The sequence below is a fragment of the Anser anser genome, assembly GCF_964211835.1.
Source record: "Anser anser genome assembly, chromosome: 5".
NCBI classification, from domain to species: domain Eukaryota; kingdom Metazoa; phylum Chordata; class Aves; order Anseriformes; family Anatidae; genus Anser; species Anser anser.
The window spans coordinates 1,972,545-1,991,629 of record NC_139725.1 but is presented as its reverse complement, the minus strand read 5'-3'; the positions used below and the strand labels follow the sequence as shown (position 1 = coordinate 1,991,629).

Sequence of the window (19,085 nt, the reverse complement as noted above, 5' to 3'; positions counted from 1 at the left end):
AGAGAAGAATAGTGTACAGGACCATAAGATCACTTTGCTAGTATTTCCGTCTTTAAGCAGTAAAAATCTAGGTCTTAGTTCCTCAGAGCATCCAGCTGGTGGTGCTAGATAGTAACTACAAAGGACACCTTTTCAGTATTTTAAATGCTTGGAATATAAAATGTTTGGATGAAGGCATCTTTACAGTTATTTCTTAGATTTTTTAACTACTGTCCTCTCTTTCAGTGAAAACAGAAAGTCACCTTGTAAAAGTAATCTGTTGTATGTTTATGCCTCACACAAAGTGGCATAAAAGTGACTCCCTTATCCACTCTCATTTAGTTGAGAGCTCATTCTGTGCACGAGGTGTAAAACAAGTACATAAAAGATGTATATAGATGTAAGTGGGTGATAATATGTGGGATGATCAGGCCCAGGACATTTTGCTCTGCTGTAAGATGTTTATTACTTCATAAATCATGGTAAACCTCAAGAACACATACATCTGTTTTCTTGGGTGGTGACCATCTTTCATACCTGGCATTCATATAACTTACATGATCTGATGTCCAGGATCTTTTTCACATTTATTATGGCTATTGATGAGTCAGCTTGTGACCTTCTTTTTCTGTGAAGTCCAGTAGTTAAAAGTATTTAGCTTGGAAGAAGATACCTGCTTTCAAATTTAAAAAGGGGGGTTGGGGGGAGTGGGAAAAGAGCACTGTGTTATGTTTCATTGGCCTAACCGTGACCTATAAAATGTGCTGGTGATAACAGAAAATGTAATGTGCCAATGACTGCAGCCATGGTTTGTTTTCATTCTTTTTGATATTTGATTATAAAGGTTAAAGCAGGGGAAAGGGAATGCTAACCTGAAGTGCTAACTTTCCTGTGGCTCCCTGCCATGTAAGTTGGTGCTGATTTGAAGGGGTCAGGTTCTTTGTTGGCAGACAGGAGGTGGTGAGGAATAAACCCTATCCTTTCAGGACAGTCAGATTTTATAACAAGGTCACAGGTTTGGTCATTTTAGGAAGATTTTTTGATCTGTTCTAGAGGGTGCCCTTGGTCTCCATTGGCCTCCTGCTTCCCACTGAGAAATTGCAACAGACAGCTGCTTGCTTAACATATGGGTTTTGCTGAGATATGGGTTTTGCTGAGATAGGCTGAGCAGGGGGCAGAGTGCAAGTATGACCAGTCGACCAGTTGGGGCAGGGAAAGTATCAGAAAGGTGAGTCAGGCAGAGAGAGGCACGTGGGGAATGGCACAGCTAACTCAAGCTTCCTCTGCTTGGCCTCCAGAACTGATGGACTCGTGACCATTGCAATTCACCCAGGCACCATGACGGGCATTTTTCAGAGCACAGCAGTCAGATCTTTGGCCACTGAAAGCAAGCAAGTAGAAGGTATTTGCTGAATGAGCACTAAGAGCAAGCTGGCTTCAGAGACATCTGCTTACAGTTTCCACTTTTCCACTTTCAAAAGAACACCTTCATTTGGCTTCAGGGATGAAAGCACTTTCATATGTATGTTTATATTAAAATGCTCATGTGAGAAGGAATATTAACTATACTGTTGAGAAAAAAGTTCTAGTCTCTAGTACAGTAAAATAAGTCATTGGGATTGGTTAGTTCAATATTTTAAAAATACACCGTGCAGTAGAAATCTGAGAGGAACAGCTCACTCTGTTCTGAGATGTTGTGTCCAACAAGTATGACTTTGTGCACTTTTGCTCTGCTGAAGTATGCCGCGTGAAGTCTCCTGAGGTATTCCCCATGCAGTTGTGGAGGCTGATGATTTACTCAAACCCATTAAGAAAATTAAATCCTCTTCAAAGAATTATGTCCAATCATTCTGCAAATGTTTTGAAACACAACGGCTGCGCTCTGCCCTTAGTCGCTCTTGTGAAATCCAGCTGCACTGAATGGAGGCTATGTGTGAGGACAGGGCTGGACCACAGCCCGTTTGACCCGGCTGGGCAGTTATGGCTTGTGTTTGCAGCATGTCTTCAGGGAGGCAGGGAGTCCACTTAAATCCCCACTGTATCCACTGTTTTCATCTCCACAGTACCTTGAATCTGTCTTACAAGAATGGCTTGGGATGCAGCAGCAGAAGAAATATGGGACACAAACCATTTATTTATACAAACCATTGTTATTTATACGCACATAAACGAACGTTTGAACCAAATGATCTAAAAAAACAACCACTGGTTGAGCTCTGGTTGCTCACGTCTGGGTTGTGTGACTACAGCTAAGAACAGAATGTGGCTGATCATTCTTACGTGTATCTACAGTCATTAACCATTTGATGAAATCAAGAGAATAAATTGTGCCATTGATGGAATTTCTCAGGCTATGTACATGCTACCTTTCCTTCTGGGAGTTTAGTTAAATGGGGCTTTCCCTATACTTCGGACAAGCAAATTGCTTTCTTTTTCCTTCTGAACTCTCAGGAGTCTGTTTTTTAGCCTGCTTGTCTTACCTTACTTCCTTTCGATAAAAGATCCCTTTTATCATGCATGCTAAAATTGTTGGATGGGCCTAGTTGACATGCCATGATGAAATTAAATAAGCAGTGTGTGTAAATACAGAAACTTTTAAGATGTCATGTATCACTTCATTTTTCTCTAGGCCTTAACACTAGATTTCACAATATCATGAGTATCATGATTGTTAATTTATTTATTATTATTTTTTGGAACTCCAGCTTCTGGATTTTTTTTTCTGAGAATTAATGTGAAAATAGCTTATTTATCAAGCTCTTGTGGTTGCAGAAGGGTACTTAATAACTTGCTCAGTTGCATGTGAAAAGCTCAGAAGGTAAAAAGTGAATTAAAAGCAGATCTATTGTGACAAAAATAATCTGATTATGATTCGTGATTTTAGAATGCTTGGGATTGGTGATATTTCATACACAGTTTGTCGCTTTTTAGCAGATAAGCAAGAGAGCAAGATTTCTGTACTGGAGAATTTCAGTTTATGAATTTGATGCTTTAGTCACATCTGTTGGCTGACATCTTAGGCACGTGGTAGTTTTCAACACATCTAGAAATGGGACTAATAATTTAGCTGACAACTATAAAAGTGATATCTGTTTTTATGGGTTGGTCAGATGACCTCCTCCTTATGAGTTTTTCTAAACCAGGGATATTTGAGCTTACTTAATGGGTGTGGTCTTTGGTTCCTGGGAACCTCTTACATTGAACATCATATTTTAAGGGATAACTAGAAAAATAGTTATTAGCTATAGAATTGAAAAAAAAGAAAAAAAAAGAAGAAACTTTCAGGTTTTTGTTTGGAAGTTTTTTTTCTTATCAGACTGTTGTATAGCTTGGAAGCAGAAACCTATTTTTATGCCCTGTTACATTTATTTTCAACTAGTAAATTAGCATTTGAATTTCCTATCATAATCTAATTAACATTATGTTTTCCATAGTAAATAATGGTAGCATCTCCCTTGTCTGTTCAGTATGAAAGTGTAGAAAGATACCAACATAATTAGCACCTTTTTTTTTTTGTATAAACTAAATTTTAGAAATTAGCTTAAAATATTGGAAAAAGTCTACTATAGGCCTTCGTTCTGTAAGCATTTAGGCACGTATCAGATCTTGATGATCTGAACCAACATAATTTAGAAATGACGTATTTTTTATTATATTATGACTTATTTTCTGCTTTTAACAACTGCTACTGTATTTCTGACTTCTGTAGCTTTACAAGACCTCAAGATCAATGTTATTGATGCTTAATATTTAAAATGACTTTCAAGTGAAGGTTTCTTCAAAACCTTGAATTTTGAAGCAGACATCTGTAAAAGGGGGGGACTTTTATTTGTTTACCAGTAGTGAAATCAATATACAAACATAGAAGACATTTTTAGCTGTGAATTTGCTGCGGAAGCTACCCTCTGATTGCAGGGACATGCTGTTGTAAAGTAGTTTTCATTTCCTAATGTCACTTTTACAGGCTTCAAATCACTGCAGCCTATAAAAAAAGGAGTTTACCATTATGCAACAGTTAAAAATGAACAATAAAAGACAACAGGAAGTTATAACTCCTAAAGAAGCATTCATACCAAGTATTTGTATTGCCGGTGAAAGTATTTATTGCATGTATATTTTTTTAATGAAGGACAGATTCTGCATGTAATTACATTCTTGATAACAAGGTAAGGACCATTCCTTTTGTACTTGCTCTGTTCAGTATCTGAATATTTACACTTAATTTTCATATAGGTAGGAATTTATGAACAACAACAACAGAAAAAACCATTCACACTCCAGTCTTGCGTGGTGTTTCTTTCAACAGTATCTCAATTTTGATTGTACACTGATCTACAAAAATAGCAGTAATTGCTATTTCAGTGCTTTGTTTTGTTTTGTTTTCTGGTCTTGTTTTCTTCATAATGAAAAAGTAAAAATGTATGCAATAACTAGCCTTCGTTTCTCATGTATAAACTGAGCAAACCAGATGCCAGGTTCAAATAGTTGATTTTCTCCTCTTATATTTCTAGGACATTTTTCACTTTTCTGTACATGTTTATTCCTAAAATGTTACCTTATTTTACCTCTGTGAAAGAAGACGTGAAAGCTACAGAACAAAGACTTTCTAATGACAAAAGCCAAACTAAACACAGCAGAGCTGTAGCAGATCCCCAGTTGGATACACCCATAGAGAATTAGATAATCTTTTTTAATTATGTAACATCAAACGTAGCAGCAACCAAGAAAATATTCTCACCTAACACACCTATAGCTTGCCTGTGTTTTTAGAACTTATTTTGTTTGGACACCTCTTCTACTCAGTTTCTTCTTCCCCCTGCAAAATCATACAAAGCTTTTTCAGGAAATACAACTCTTTTCCCTTAAATTAAACTTCCAGTGCTTTACACAGAATGTAGGAGGCCAAAGCCAGAACCAAAAATTTTGAGATGGCAAGGGCAGGGTAGTCTAGCTCAGCTGAGGGCTATAAACACCCATTGCGTAACTTTTAAATTAAAGAGTAGCTTCTATCTTTCAGCTCTCCTGTTTCTAACATCTTCTTAGTTGTTGCTACAGGTAAAATCCTCCCAGTATTTGCACTTTGAGGTATCGAGAGGGGATTTAAAAGCAGAAAGAGAAGAAGAAAAGTGTGTCAGCTGATGTCTCCTGCTTGATGATTTGGAAGATGAAGACTTAAAAAAAGGGAGACCTAGAAACAGAGGGGGAAAATGTTAAAACAGGCATTGTGTCACAGCAGAATACAGAATATTTGTGTCAGAAGTAAGACTGCCATGACCCAGGTCCCTATCTCTCACAGATGTACTTAGCTTTGCATGCTGATTAAAACCCTTTGAAGCTGATAGGACTGAATAGTTGTGGCTGAACTTAAGCTTAACTAATTCCTCCAATAGTGCATGTTCCAAAGAATGAGGTTTGATTAGAAGCCACTTTAACTTTTACCTTATTTCTGTTGTATCCTTGATAGATATAGCCCAAGCTGGAATCTGTTGAATGTTCCAGTTCTGACCCTGATCCTCCAACATCCCATTTAACTACTCACATGATAAAGTTATTTGTAAATGTTAAATTTTTGCAGGATTATGATCTAAAGGAGTATTAGAGCCTGATCCAACAACTTCAGAGGCCTGCCCTACATTTTGGTGATCACTGTATCAGAGCCATACTAAAAGGATTAAGATACTACTGGTACTTACTGAAGATACTGTTTTCCCAAAAGCACAGTTCAGTTTTCTGGTATTGACACAGCTCGAGCAAGTGGTGTAAGTTTGCACATTGTATAATACATCTCGCTATACTTAAACTAGTATAACTGATAGTTTATAGTGGCTCCAGTAGCCTTCATTTTATTTATGCATTCATAATCCAAATGCTTAGCAGTATAAATATTTTCTCTGTGTGGCTATACATACAGACATATATTTACTTATATAATGTGTGAGGTTATGTCATGGAGCAACATAAAATTTTGCTGCTGCCTCTCTGAGATGAGTGGGTTACCTGCTGTAGCAGAGTGGAGGAGTTAGGCAGGCTGCCACAGCACTGTCCCAAGACCAACCCTTTCTTTACAGAGGGCAGGATTTCGGAAGTAGAATTGCACTTTATAGCTCTTCAGAAGCTCCTGTGTGCTAGGTTTTTCTCAAAAATTAAGGAAGAAAACATTAGAACCCTTTTCCCACTTCTGATGCAGAAATATTCTGGGGTCTTTTAGCTTTCCCCTTCAAATTCCCTTTTTTACTTTCACATGCAACTACAGATGTAAAAGTCCCAACAAATACTGAGGTACAAGTGTTTTTAATGCATGTCAGAAACCTGATGCTGCTTGGTTTAAATTTAGGATCTCCAGCTGATATGGATCTGTTGTGTTGCTTCTTAATGAAAAAAATCTGTCATGTTGTGTGCAATCATAGCTGTTTTGTTTGTTTTAAAAATGGCTTTCTTCACAAGCTGGATTTTGTTCAATGTGCACAGCCTATTCTGGCATATTAGTCAGCAGTGATTGAGACAAGAACACTTCCCCAGGTGAATAGTCTTCTCCCATAGGAATAAATGTAGCAGAATCTAATTAAATGATTCTCTTTGTATAAAGAATGTACAGAAACTGAATCTATCAATGGGACAAGAACAGAGCTTAATTCAGAAAAATCCCTCAGAATTTTAACTGCAAGTTCTAAAAGATTTAAATTCTTCATAAAAGACAAAATATTGCTGTGACTTGTTAAACATTATTTGTCATGCTTTGTGTTCAGCTTTTGTTTGTTTTATGGTCATGTTTGTTTCTTCTTGGGTCAGTTAGTTTAGGGACAGTATAAACCTGGACTGGCTGTTCCAGAGTCATGGATATCAACTCTATGAATAAAACAGGAAATTATTTCTTCTGATTGATCTTACTCTGGCGTGGAAATCCACAATATCAAGTTTTGCTCCCTTATGTAGCTACTGTGCATGATCCAGAGCAGCCTTTCACTTTTTCTGTTAAGTCTGGGCAGTCTTGTATTTGTTTCTCGTGACTGAGAAACTGCCTGTTTTACACTATTTATCTTTAGAAGGAGGAAGTTTGGCAAAAATTAATTACCAGGAAGGGAAAAAAAAAAAAAAGCACACACACACAAAAAAAAACCTGTCACGAAGGTTTTCTAAATACAACCACTTACTGAATTTACTGATTTTATTTTTTCTTTATATGGAATTATTTTTCAGCTACTTTATCCTTTCAGATTGAGACTGTTGGGTTATTTTTGAATCTTCTCATTTGAGAACAGTATGTCAAGCATTTGAACATTTTCTTTCTACCATTTGTGGAAGAGCACTAGGCTTTGACCCTGTCACCACCCTGGATGTCTTAACACTTGGCCACACCTTTATTTACTGCAGACTGGATAACTGTGATTCCTCCCTCGCTTCCTGCTCAGACACCACTATTAAAAGGTTTTGTTAGAGTCAATATGTTGATAACAGCACTTTATAATCTTTTAAAACTTTCTAGTCACATTATCCTATTACGGATTCTTTGCATTGAGTAATGGCATATGTCCTTCTTGATTTCAAATTTCTAGTTTTAAATTATTGTATGTACAAAGATATATTTACAATGTGGGTCAGATGCTGCATCTGAGGGAGCAGTAACTCCTAGCTACCAGGACAGTCACTTCTTAGGCTTCTCTCGCTAGATCCAGATCAGCTAATTTAGTTGCATGTGACTGTTGTATTATACCCTGTTTCCATGACTTCCTTTAATTCTCACATTTGTGTTGGTTATATAGACACAGAAAGTTGAGACAAGTTACATAACTGAGTTCAGAGATCACTTATCCTGTTCTAACTACATAACTACAGCCTTACTGTTTTGTTTATTATATCTGAGCACTTCCCTGAAAGAACATCAAAGAATTCAGAATATATAATATGTAAGACATTAAGTTCTTATCACCCAGATACAGATCTGATGCTGCACCACTGAAGTTGGTAGCAGTGGGATGAAGCTGAATGGGTGTTAGTCTTCTGAACTTTTTGTGTATGCAGAAAAAGTGTTCATGCTGCATCTCTTCAGGTTTGGACGAGACAGAGTTGCCTCTTCGGGGTAGTGAGACTTCTTCAAGGGCCAAGTTAGAGAAGAACCTCCCAGGAGAGGTACACTGGATCATCTATGGATGGGATGTGAACAAGTTGAACTCTAACTGGTTTGCTCTTTGCATCCATTCTGATCTTACTGTATCATAGTAAAGGTGAAGCTGGAAAGGAAAAACTAGGCAAGTAACCTTCTTTGAAAGTGGATGAGGAAGTTATTTAAGAACACAATACAAATAGGGGCCTTTGAAGTAACAGTGGTGCCCTATATTAGTTTGCTTTTCTTCTATACTGTACACATCTCACTCTACTCCATCTAGTCCAAAAAATGCATTTGCATAATGATTTTTTGTTAAAGAAAAGGTACATTGTTAAACTGCTTAGTTATTATATATAATAATTATATGTAATAAAATATATAATATATAATATTTATATATTATATAATTATATATATGGCTGGCTTGCATGAATTTTCAAATCCTTATTTCCTAATAACTTGAAAGGAGATAGAGTTTGCCAAGGTCTCAGCACAATTATTTCACCTATATTTATTTGGGGAGTTTTCTTTTTTAATCCAATTTCCTTCTTTCCTTCTTTCCTTTTTCCCTTCTTCCCCTCTATTGAAGAGCAAAGCCTCAGGCATTCAGATTTAGGCAGTTGTCCAAATCTATTTTAAAACAACATTTTAAATCAAAGCTTCTTGCAGCTATAGGGCAAGGGTGACATGTACCTTCCCTGGGTCAGCAGTACAACTTGGGATGACATTGAAGACGCATCTCTCTTTTCCCTTCCAGCAAATACATCCATAACGTAGAGCTATAAAGATTTTTGTTTTTCAGAAGTCTAGGTTACCTTGTCCCATATAGGACATGCTGAAAGAACTTTGGCTCACAAAACAGAGGGAGACATATCTCACCTAAGAATCTGCCTGTGTCCTTAATTTTTTTTTCGTGATTAACAACGAAGGCTTAGCAAAAACATATCTAGATTTTGCAGGGTTGACAGGCAGCTTCATTATTACCATAACAATATCACTTAATATGAGAAGCAGAGCAATGTGGAACCTGTATTGCCAGAGAAAGGATAGATCATGGCCTTGTGTTGATACTGAGACATACAAAGCTTTGGTAAGCGCTAGTTCATTGTTCACACCTTCTGTTAATTTTCCATACAGAACCCACAGTAAGACAAGTGATGTAGAAGGGAAGATACTTTAAACAAAACTTGGAGTAGAAATAGATGTTAACACATCTGAAGCTACAATTCTAGCTGAAAATATCCTAGTCTTTTGATTTTTTTTTTCTTGATGGTAGTTATTCTTATATATTTTTCAGCTGCTTTCAAGTTGCTGCTGTACTACTGGCTGTGAAAGTGAGAGAACAGCTTCTGCAGATGAAAGGCCAGCAATGATAGCACTGGAATGTGACCTCGGACGTTTATCAGAACAACGCTGGCTGTCAGATGATACAGCATTCTTATTTTTCCAACCACTTTTGGACTGCAATCAGGTCAGTTCAGGATGGGGGCATGTATTGCCATGCGTTGCATGCAGCCATAAATGGTATATCCTTTGTTAAGACTTAATATGAAGCTACTTGAGTTAATATGAAATAGGTTTCATTTCAATCACCCTCCCTTGTATGTTGATATTTACCTTGTCCCTCTGTCAATTCCATCATGCTTGAAAAGTTTGCTTGAAAGAAAGCACTGGAATTAGAGAAAGACCAGTTATTCTATCTGATTTAAAAAAAAAAATCAAATGAGGATAATTTTCTTGTTATTGATTATGGGTATTCTCATGCTTAATAGATCAAGGTTTTGTAAACTGTATGTGATTATTCCTTCCTGCCTCAGATTTGAGAAGTATCTGAACAGTAACAGAAAAGAAGCTGCTATCTGAAAGATAGATTTTGAGTAAATGATGTTATCTCCATAACTTTGTTCTCTCTATCTGCAATTGAAAATGATGGAGACAAGTGGTTGGTAGATAAACTATGAAGGTCAAAACTGGGACTAGGTGTAAAAACATCTCAGCTACATTCTCAGTCTGGCTGTTGGTTTGTGCTATTACTATGAGCATGTTATTTCCCTGGGCCTCAGCATCCACAGCTACAAAACAGAGTAGGTCTCAAGAGTCCTCAAAATGAAAAACTGCCCTTAGTAATGCGAGTAAATAGTATAGTAAACACTATTATTTTTATGTAGGTGTTAGAGACTTGATATTTATTTGCAGATTGGGTCCCTCAGGAGATTACACGAATTACTTAGGAATGTTTTATTACTTTGTTGGTACATACAGGTTAGGACAACACATGTAGGTGGGGCTGGCTTCAAACCTGGTTGAAATGCCAGAAATATGGTGCTTCAACACCTGGGTAAAAGGAAATATTTCTACTGCTCTTCTTGTACTGTAGAGTGTGGAAGAAATTCTGTAGTTGTTGCCATGATGAATCATGCAAATACTAGTGGACTACTTAATGTTTTAGGATGAAATTCCGTCCTTAATTTTTTGTTAATGCTTCTGCTCTTGAAAGGAAAATTGAGATTGCTTATGCTTTGTATTACAGCTCCACCTCTAATCTTTTTTTCAGACAAATATGCTGGATGACATATATGGATGAATATTTGCCAGCATTCATTTTGTGCTTAGAAAATATAGCAAGATCTCTGATATCCTAGAGCTGAAAAACTAGCAATGTGTCAGTAAATAAGCAAGTTGAAAATGATGATATGTCTTTAATTGTGTTTCTTGGGTGATTTTTTATTTAAGCAAAAATGATCAAGCATTTTTTCAAAACAATGTGCACCCCAGACCTAAGAGCAGCAGGAGGGTTATCCATATCACAAACCTCTGTCAAAAGCCTGTTTGTTTGCTTTTGAAATATAATATTGTGGTGGAGCAATTACAGAAATGTAAAGCATTTTGAATGAGCAAAATATTTTTATTCTTGCTGAACAAGTGCTTTAGTGCTACCAGGTGAACAACTTGTAACATATTCCTGATCTATTAAAAAATGTCTTAAGCTTCAGTATTTCGACTAATCAGTCAAGTTTTGAGCATGTTTGTAATTTTCTCCCTAGTTTTGAATCCTCAGTTTGTCTGGAGGCCAGGAAGCTCCTGAACTGATTGGCTGAGTCATTTTCTGATGATTAAGTGGTATGTCTGCACAGGAAACATATTGCAAAAGGCTTAAGGGGGGTTTTAAATAGAAAATGTTTGGAGGGAAAATCATTACTCAGAAAGCAAATTCTAGTGATACATGACTGCATCGATGTTGTCTTTTTAAAAGGCCAGTATTTTTAATGATTTTTTTTAAACTAAAAAGCACATTGATTTAATTACTTAGTACTTTCTTTACATCTTTTTCGTACTCAGACAAATGTGTACAGGGACACTAAGCAATTTTAAACTTCAAAATAAGCTGTCTTGATAGCTGCCTTCTTGTTTTCAAGGTCTATGTTTTTAATTCCAAGAATACATATTTCGTTAATGTTACCGTTGCTAAACTGACAAAATCCTGATTTACTGTGCATTTCCAATGTGCTTTTTTTCTGTGTTATGGTATGTGTATGCCATACACATGGAGGGAGCAAGGAACAGGACACAGAAGCCAGGAATTCCTCAGTTAATACTGCTTCTATCATTGTTAAAATTAGTGAGTTGCCTTGACAAGTTTCCATGTCATTTTCTTAGTTATTCTAGGACTATGACTTGTCTTCAGATTGTTCTTCTGTAAAGGTAGGATAACAGTTAATCCCTCATTTCAGAATGGCATTTTAACACATGCTGAATTACAAAATATGGTAGGAAATTATACAATTCACTTGAAGTCAGTGGCTTTGACCACAAAACCAGAAAGGAGATGTTTTGTTCCCTCTTCAGTTAGCAGCAATCTTAGGATCCCTGTCTGGTCATATTATAGCGTAAGTCACTGAGGAACTGATCATTTGACTGAAAAGGCCAGTTCTGTCATTGTTTAGAGAGGGGTATGTTGTTAACACAGGAGAAAAACAACAACAGCAACAAAACTGTGGTCAGGTAATGGAATTAAAATCAAACTTTCCTAACTTACAGACGGATCCAAAGCAAACCAAAGCCAGCAGGAGTCTTTCCACTGACTTCATTAAACTTAGCATATTTGTCTACAGAAGTGCTAGCAATACAACCCAGCCAGGCCCTGGGAGACACTCCAACCCCTTGTTCTCAGCTGACCTTCCTTGGCTGGAGTGCAGAACTGCTAGGGTGAAAATGGTACTATGTACAGTACCAAGGGCAGGCTGAACTGAAACTTGAAACCAGAAAATGCTGTAGGAAAACCCTTACTAAGAGAGAAAAAAATAAATATAAGTAACAGTAAATGGTAGTAATATTATAGGTTCTGTTGCCTCCAGGGAAGCACCTACATATTTATAAATAGTGACATGCAGACATGAGTTTAGTTTAAGATGCTTATTGAGGCTTCATATGACTAATGTTTTAAGGAAAACAGAAGGCACGAGTGGGCATGTTTCCAAAATTGGGGTATATTGTGAAATAGAAAATTACACATAAGCTTTCTCTCCATGAGTACACAGTGAAATCTACATGTTTGCTGAAAGTACTACTCCTGTACACTAAAAGAATTCCTAGTGGAATTCCACTATCTGGAGTAAATGATAAGAGAAGAGGCAAGGCTCATGAAGGAATCGACTCATTTAACTCAATTATTTAAAGATGGAAATCTGGCTGAAATCTAGAACTTTTTGTAATAAGTTTCATCTCTAACGTTTGACAGTAAACCATTCTCTGAAATAGTCTGTTAGATAGGGGCTGTGTTCTATTGAAATGTAATAATGAATTACCTAGGTATGTATAAAATTATTTTTGTTGTCCAACAATAAATATTTGGCTGTGTGGGTGAAAGTGAAAGGCCAGACTGTGATCTCTAGGTCACCAGGAAGTTTTGTACCACTATAAATAGAGAAACAATTTGAATCCTGTGAAGTTATTTCAAATTGATTTTTCAAAAAATACTGACATACCTTTTAGTATTTAGCTTATACTTTCTTAAACAGTATGTTGTTGAATGTCTGATGCCAGATGCTTGTGTTGAAACAGCAGCATAATTGCTGCTCAGTAAGAAATTGCAAGGATGCAATACAGCAAAGAAGCACTTTGCACGCACAAAGAAAGAAATGCTTTCACATCAGGAGGGTTGAGTGGCAAAAGAAGACTTCAGTTGTGCCGCGTTTCGTGGGTCAACCTCATGTATGAATTTTAAGTAACCTGTTAAAGGGCATTTGAAAGAAATGTCAGTTCTGTGAAAAACGTAGAACCATCATACAACAAGTTGATGAGCTAAGTTCCTGCTCAACAGGATTTCCTCTGGGAATGTGGCAGTTGTTAAATGTCTTCATTTCAGCTGTTATGAAAATGCACTTGTGCCCAGGCTTTGTTTTCTCCCCAAGTGCTGCTGTTACCATTCCAGAGAGTTCAAAGTGGTTTTGCTCTCCATGCATTCAGGATCCTCTTTTACCAGCTGAAATCTGATATTTCAAACTCTGACTATACATGAGCAGGAAGGGTGGGAAGATGCCAACTGCCCTATTGACAAATTTGCAAATGCACAGGACCTTTTTCTTTCTTTTTTTTTTTTTTTTTAATTAAAGAATACCATTTTTTTATGCTGGCACTGAGACTGGAAAGCTATTGGCAGGCAGTGCAACTCTAAAAAGGTCTTTCTTTAAGCTACACTTGTTTGTTTAAAGTTACTAACGTGACATGTTTAAATACTAAATCGTGGAGTTCATAAAAATATTTTACAGGTTTTCAAGAACAATATTGCTTGTGCTGTGATCCAGTGAGATCACATGAGCTATGAAAAACCAAACAACGGAACGGAGGCTGTCCAACAAGCCTCCAAGTGTTACGTTGGCAGCTGGTGGCATTACATGAGGTGGCACTTCTCTGTTGAATGCTAAGCCAATAGCCAAGCGGTGCTAGGAAGCATGGCACTGCAGAGCCTGTTATCTCATGGGGAGGCAACAGTAGGGGCTGAATTACCTGCAACATCTTTGAAATCTCCAAAGCTTATGGCAGAAAGAAGAATGACCATGGCCTTATTCCATATATGGTCTCAATGTGTCAAATGCTTGCTGTAGAACTTCTCCTGCTCTGCCACATGGGCTGTAGCACTTGTTTTCCATCCCTCTTCTAAGCAGTGCTGAAGGGGGTTATGTCTTCCTGAGGCACTTGGAATTTGGCAGATGGGTTTTGGTAGCACTGATGTCTGCACGTGGCTTGTATCTGCATGGCAATGCTGAGCTCCTCTGGGAGCAGAGGCATGGTGTAAAGCACAGATCTTCTGTATAGGTTTATGGAAACCTGACAGTTCTGGAAAGGGGCCAGTTTAACAGGGAGAACTGAAGTTGACTATGTGATAATTAGGTTATTCAAGCTTAATGTTAAAGAGGTAAATGACTTTAGGCCCTGTTTAAGAAACTGGGGATGAAAACATGGAAAGGAGAATAAGCTGCATTTTTGCTGTGATCAGATAAGAAAGAGAAACTATCAGTGCTGCTGTAGCTGGATATAAAATAGAAAAACATAAGTTGCACTGGGTAGTTAAAAAGCAATTAAACTTTCAAGAACATATTCCTGAGAGCACTGTTTTATTTTTTACGGAGAAACACAAGAAGTTCAGTCTTTCAAGGATAATTTTCCTAAGGCTGAGATAGTGATTACAGACATATAACTCACAACCTTAAAACACAAGTCTCTTGTGTGTCTGCACAGATCACAGATCTGCTTTTTGGTTGCACTGTAGTAGTCTCCAAGTGCACCATGGCTAAGTTTCATGTTTCTATATAAATGCTGCTTGTAAAGGGCATTAATGATGCATTACTCTTGTTTCTTAGCAACCTTATATTTTAATCAAAGAGGGTTTGAATGCATATAATTTATTTATTTTATGCTGTCAAAACAGACAGTAATGTACAACAGGTAAAACTGATCGCCAACAGTTGCTGATTGTTTTCTGTTATCTCCATAGAGCGAGTTAGAAACATTTGCATAGGATAATTTAAAAAACCGAATAGATCTTCTTCCTAGCCATTCCTCCCTGGCTAAGCGTGAGAAGTGAGGTCATCTCTTCTCTAATACAGCATAATGCAACACAGTAAATGATCAGTCTCTGGAAACTCCTGAAGTACATTCTGGAATTACCAAAGAAAGTACCTCCTTCCCTGAGAGTGAGAAAAAAGAGATTCACCATTAAAATTCTAACATGGGTATGCTCACGCAGATGGACTCATACTCATTAAAGAAACACTTACCATAGGAAAGACTAACTAGAAGTGTTTAATTCAAAAATGAAGAATGAGAATCTTGTCTGTGAAACTGGAAGCATGACAATTAGAAATGTGGTAGTTTCATCCTTGAGTTCAGTTGTCTGATAAACATTAAATTTCCCAGAAATATCACCAGAGACTATCTCGGTACTCAGACTTAACACGATGGTCCTCACCAGTTCACACTTTTTCTTTCTTCCATTAATGACACTCAGGGAAGACTTTGTTCAGTAACACCCACAAAACATAAATAACATTTAATTAAAAAATAAAGTATCTGTTAAGATTTAATATGCTAGCATCAAAGCATCCGGAAAGTGATCTTTGTCTCTGACAGATTTCCCACAGACAAGAAATAATCTCAGGTACTTGCTGATGACATACAGAATGGTTAAGCATGTGTTTACAGAGATTCCTTTTATTTGCTGACAGTCACGTTCTAGGAACTATTTTCATGTGGGTGTGTGCTAAACACTCAAGCCTTCTGTATTTTTGTTTGCTTGCTTGCTTGCTTGTTTGTTTTTATTTTCCCCCCAAATCTTTATCACAGATCACTATATTTTCTCCTGACATAGTCTGAAACAACCTAGCTGGCTATTTTACAATGTGACATCCTTTAAGCATCTGACAGTTACCAGCTTTGGCAGATGTTTTAGCACCCTACCAAAGCAGAATCTGTTTACCAGCTGTACATGGCCTGGAATTATTTGGCTTGAAAGACTGTGTATTAACTTAAATTTCTTTATCACTTTAGCTGACATTTAAGTTTCACTTTGCTCTGCAAAGTCTTAATCTGAAATCGAGTATGACCAAACAGAGTACATTTTCAGGGAAGGTGTTAGCACAGCACTGCAGGAAGGAAATCTTATCAGCTTCGTTGAGCTTGGTTGGTTAGTTTTATAGGGAGTCGTTTGTCAGCAGAATCAAAGGCAACGCAGCTGCAAAGGACTGGCTAGGAAAATGAGGCCTGATCCAAAGCCCTTTGGAATCCATGTAAAACAATGTTTAATTACTTGATCCTTTCCTCTCTGAAGTTGGTGAGATGTTACCAACAGTGAGATGTTATTTCAACAGGAGGAGAAATACGTCTATGCCTTTGATATTCTTTGATATGCATTTCTCAGAGTAGTGATTTCTGCAAATCAAAGCAGAATCAAAACTGTATCTCAGCACACAAACCCAAATGTCAGAAATGAAAATATAAAATATCCGTGGAATATGCCCTTAAGGCACTGAGGATTTGGCATTAATGAAATGAAGACTCTTAATGCAATAATTATTATATTCCTTAGGGAAAGTATCCAAACATACCTCTTTCCTTTGGACAACCAAATCTTTTAAAAGCACTGACCTCACCAAGGACAGAAAAAGGAAAAGAAAATTTAATTCTTTTGAATAACAATTTGTTGTACCTTTCATTATGTCCACCTATTTGATTATCTGTAAAATCTTTTCAAATTCAAATATACCTTACAACATGATATGTGTCCCAAAAGAAATTTCAAACTTCTTAAGGTTCTGGTTGTTGTTTTTCAGAACTTGAGAAATGTTTTTATGATTTGTGATTAAAACAACATTACCAAAGGTGCCATTATCCTTTACATGAAATGCAATGACATTATAAAATGAGACTTTGTTGTAGGAATAAATATGGGATGATAATTCTATGCCTTACTAAAATGAGAACTATCTTAGAGACTGCTAGGCTCATTCTTCTGCTTTCAAAGAAGGAAGTTTTGGATTTTGAAGAGGCCAGTGCTGACAAGCTGAATACTGTCTATATAAGATAGCAGTTGTCAAAGTGTCTTAGGAAATGGATCAATTAATATAGAATGATAGTGGAAGCAAGATATTATCCTGTGCTCAGATTTGGTGTATGATTAATATTTTTGTATTAATGAAACCCATTTTAGCTTCAGGGAGATTAACCAGCAAGCAGATGTGATCGAAAAAGTAAAATTTCCTATACTTGTGTCTGTAACTTGTTTCAGATAAGCTCTGTCCCCTTTCTGTCAAAATAACAGCAAAAACATTCACATATGAAAGCAAAAGAATAAACCAAAACAAACAAAGAAACCACCAACCCACCCCAGTTCATGCCCCAGACCTAAAAAGGACTAATGTTACCAGCCTGGAAATGTTTTACTGGCTGGGTGTGCTGAGGGATAGTTTCTTAGAAGTCACTCTCTTAAAGGATATAGGCAACAATAAAAATCCTGGTACTTCTGTGCTGGGGTGGGGAAGTAGGGGAGCCCTACTACTGTTACTGCAGCAGAAGCTGTATGTGGCTAATATGAGGAACGTGGGGTGATGAGGCACCTACCCCCAAACTTCCCGAACAGTTGTCTGTGGGAAGAGGGCTAGAAAATAAGGTAGGTGTGTTTTGTTGATACTTCTCTGTTTTTTTTTAATCAAGAAACAAATATTTGTTGTTTACCAGAGAACCAAAATGTTTTGAACTGTTCCTCAGCAGACATGTATAAATTCATTAATGTGTTTAGAAACTTGAACAGAAATATTTCTTATAAAGCGTCTCACACTACAGTAATTTCATTATATGACAAGGGTATTATCTGATATATTCAGGATCGGGTAGGAAGGGCTATTTCCTGAACATGTGGTAAGAAAATCCAGCTATTCCAGGCTCCTGGAAAATTACATGCTCCCGCATAAAGAAATCAGCTTCCTTTCCTTTGATCTATTTTCTTTTCCACAATCTATAAAGCAAAATTCCTTTAAAAGAACCTCTCTAGTGGCTTATTGCTCATTAAAAAGAAAAATAAAATTGTATTTAACTGATTGTCAGCAGACATGAATATGATGACAAACTTCAAACCATAAGCTGGGAAAATGCCTGTGGCCTATCATGGGATGTAGTAGAGTGTCAAGGTTCTTACCTTCATAGAAAGGTTTCACCCTCATAAGACCCCATGAGGAAGAGAAGACTTACTTCATTCACCCTATAGATCACAAACCAATACACTCGATACATGTATGACTTGCCCAAAGTCATAAAGGAGGTGAGTGGTGGAGGAGGGAGTTCAGCCTGGTCTCCTGAGACCCAGGCTGCAACACTAACAACCAGAGCATCTCTTGTATGAAAAAGTCGAGTTAATCTGAAGAAATCCACAATTAATAAGAAAAGAGCAGACAAATCATTTAAATACCATAAGAAGGTATTTTATTGTGCTGGATATGTAGATAGTATTACATTTACCAAAATTTGAATAAATAGGCTTGCACATGTCAGGAAGGAGAGTGCTTTATATCGTCAGCCACAGTGAGAGGATGAACACCCTACGGCAGCGTTACAGGCGTGACTTTATGCGAGTTGATAGGGCTGGACTATTTTTCATAAGGTCTATTATAATTCCTTTCTCAAGTCCTTTAAAAGGGGGAGAACAGCCTAGGACTGACAAAATAAAAAAATAAATAAATAAATTACAAGCAGCGGCACTGTCAAAAATAACGGGTTATGGAAGGGGAAGCTCTGCAGCACTGAGGGAAGTCACTGTTTTATTTCATGGTTGTGTGTCCCACACTTGACATAAGGGAGGGTGGGCTACAGTAGCCAACAGAACTACATGTAATGCCAAATTTGTAGTTCTTGATTAGTATTTATCAAACTAATCTTTAGTGAAGTGTATTCATTTTACCCCAGAGAGATTAGATCGTGTCTAAGCCATGTTTTCCTTTGGAAAGAGGTAGGT

General features: G+C 37.1%; 1 protein-coding gene across 1 annotated transcript in view; it reads left to right on the top strand.

The window, feature by feature from the left end:
* MICAL2 (microtubule associated monooxygenase, calponin and LIM domain containing 2) overlaps nt 1-19,085 on the top strand; it is a 162,583-nt gene that overhangs the window by 16,759 nt on the left and 126,739 nt on the right. The window contains exon 5 of the mRNA XM_083839911.1: nt 9,381-9,554. The gene's annotated coding sequence lies outside the window, so the exon portion shown is untranslated. The remainder of the gene's footprint in view (nt 1-9,380; nt 9,555-19,085) is intronic.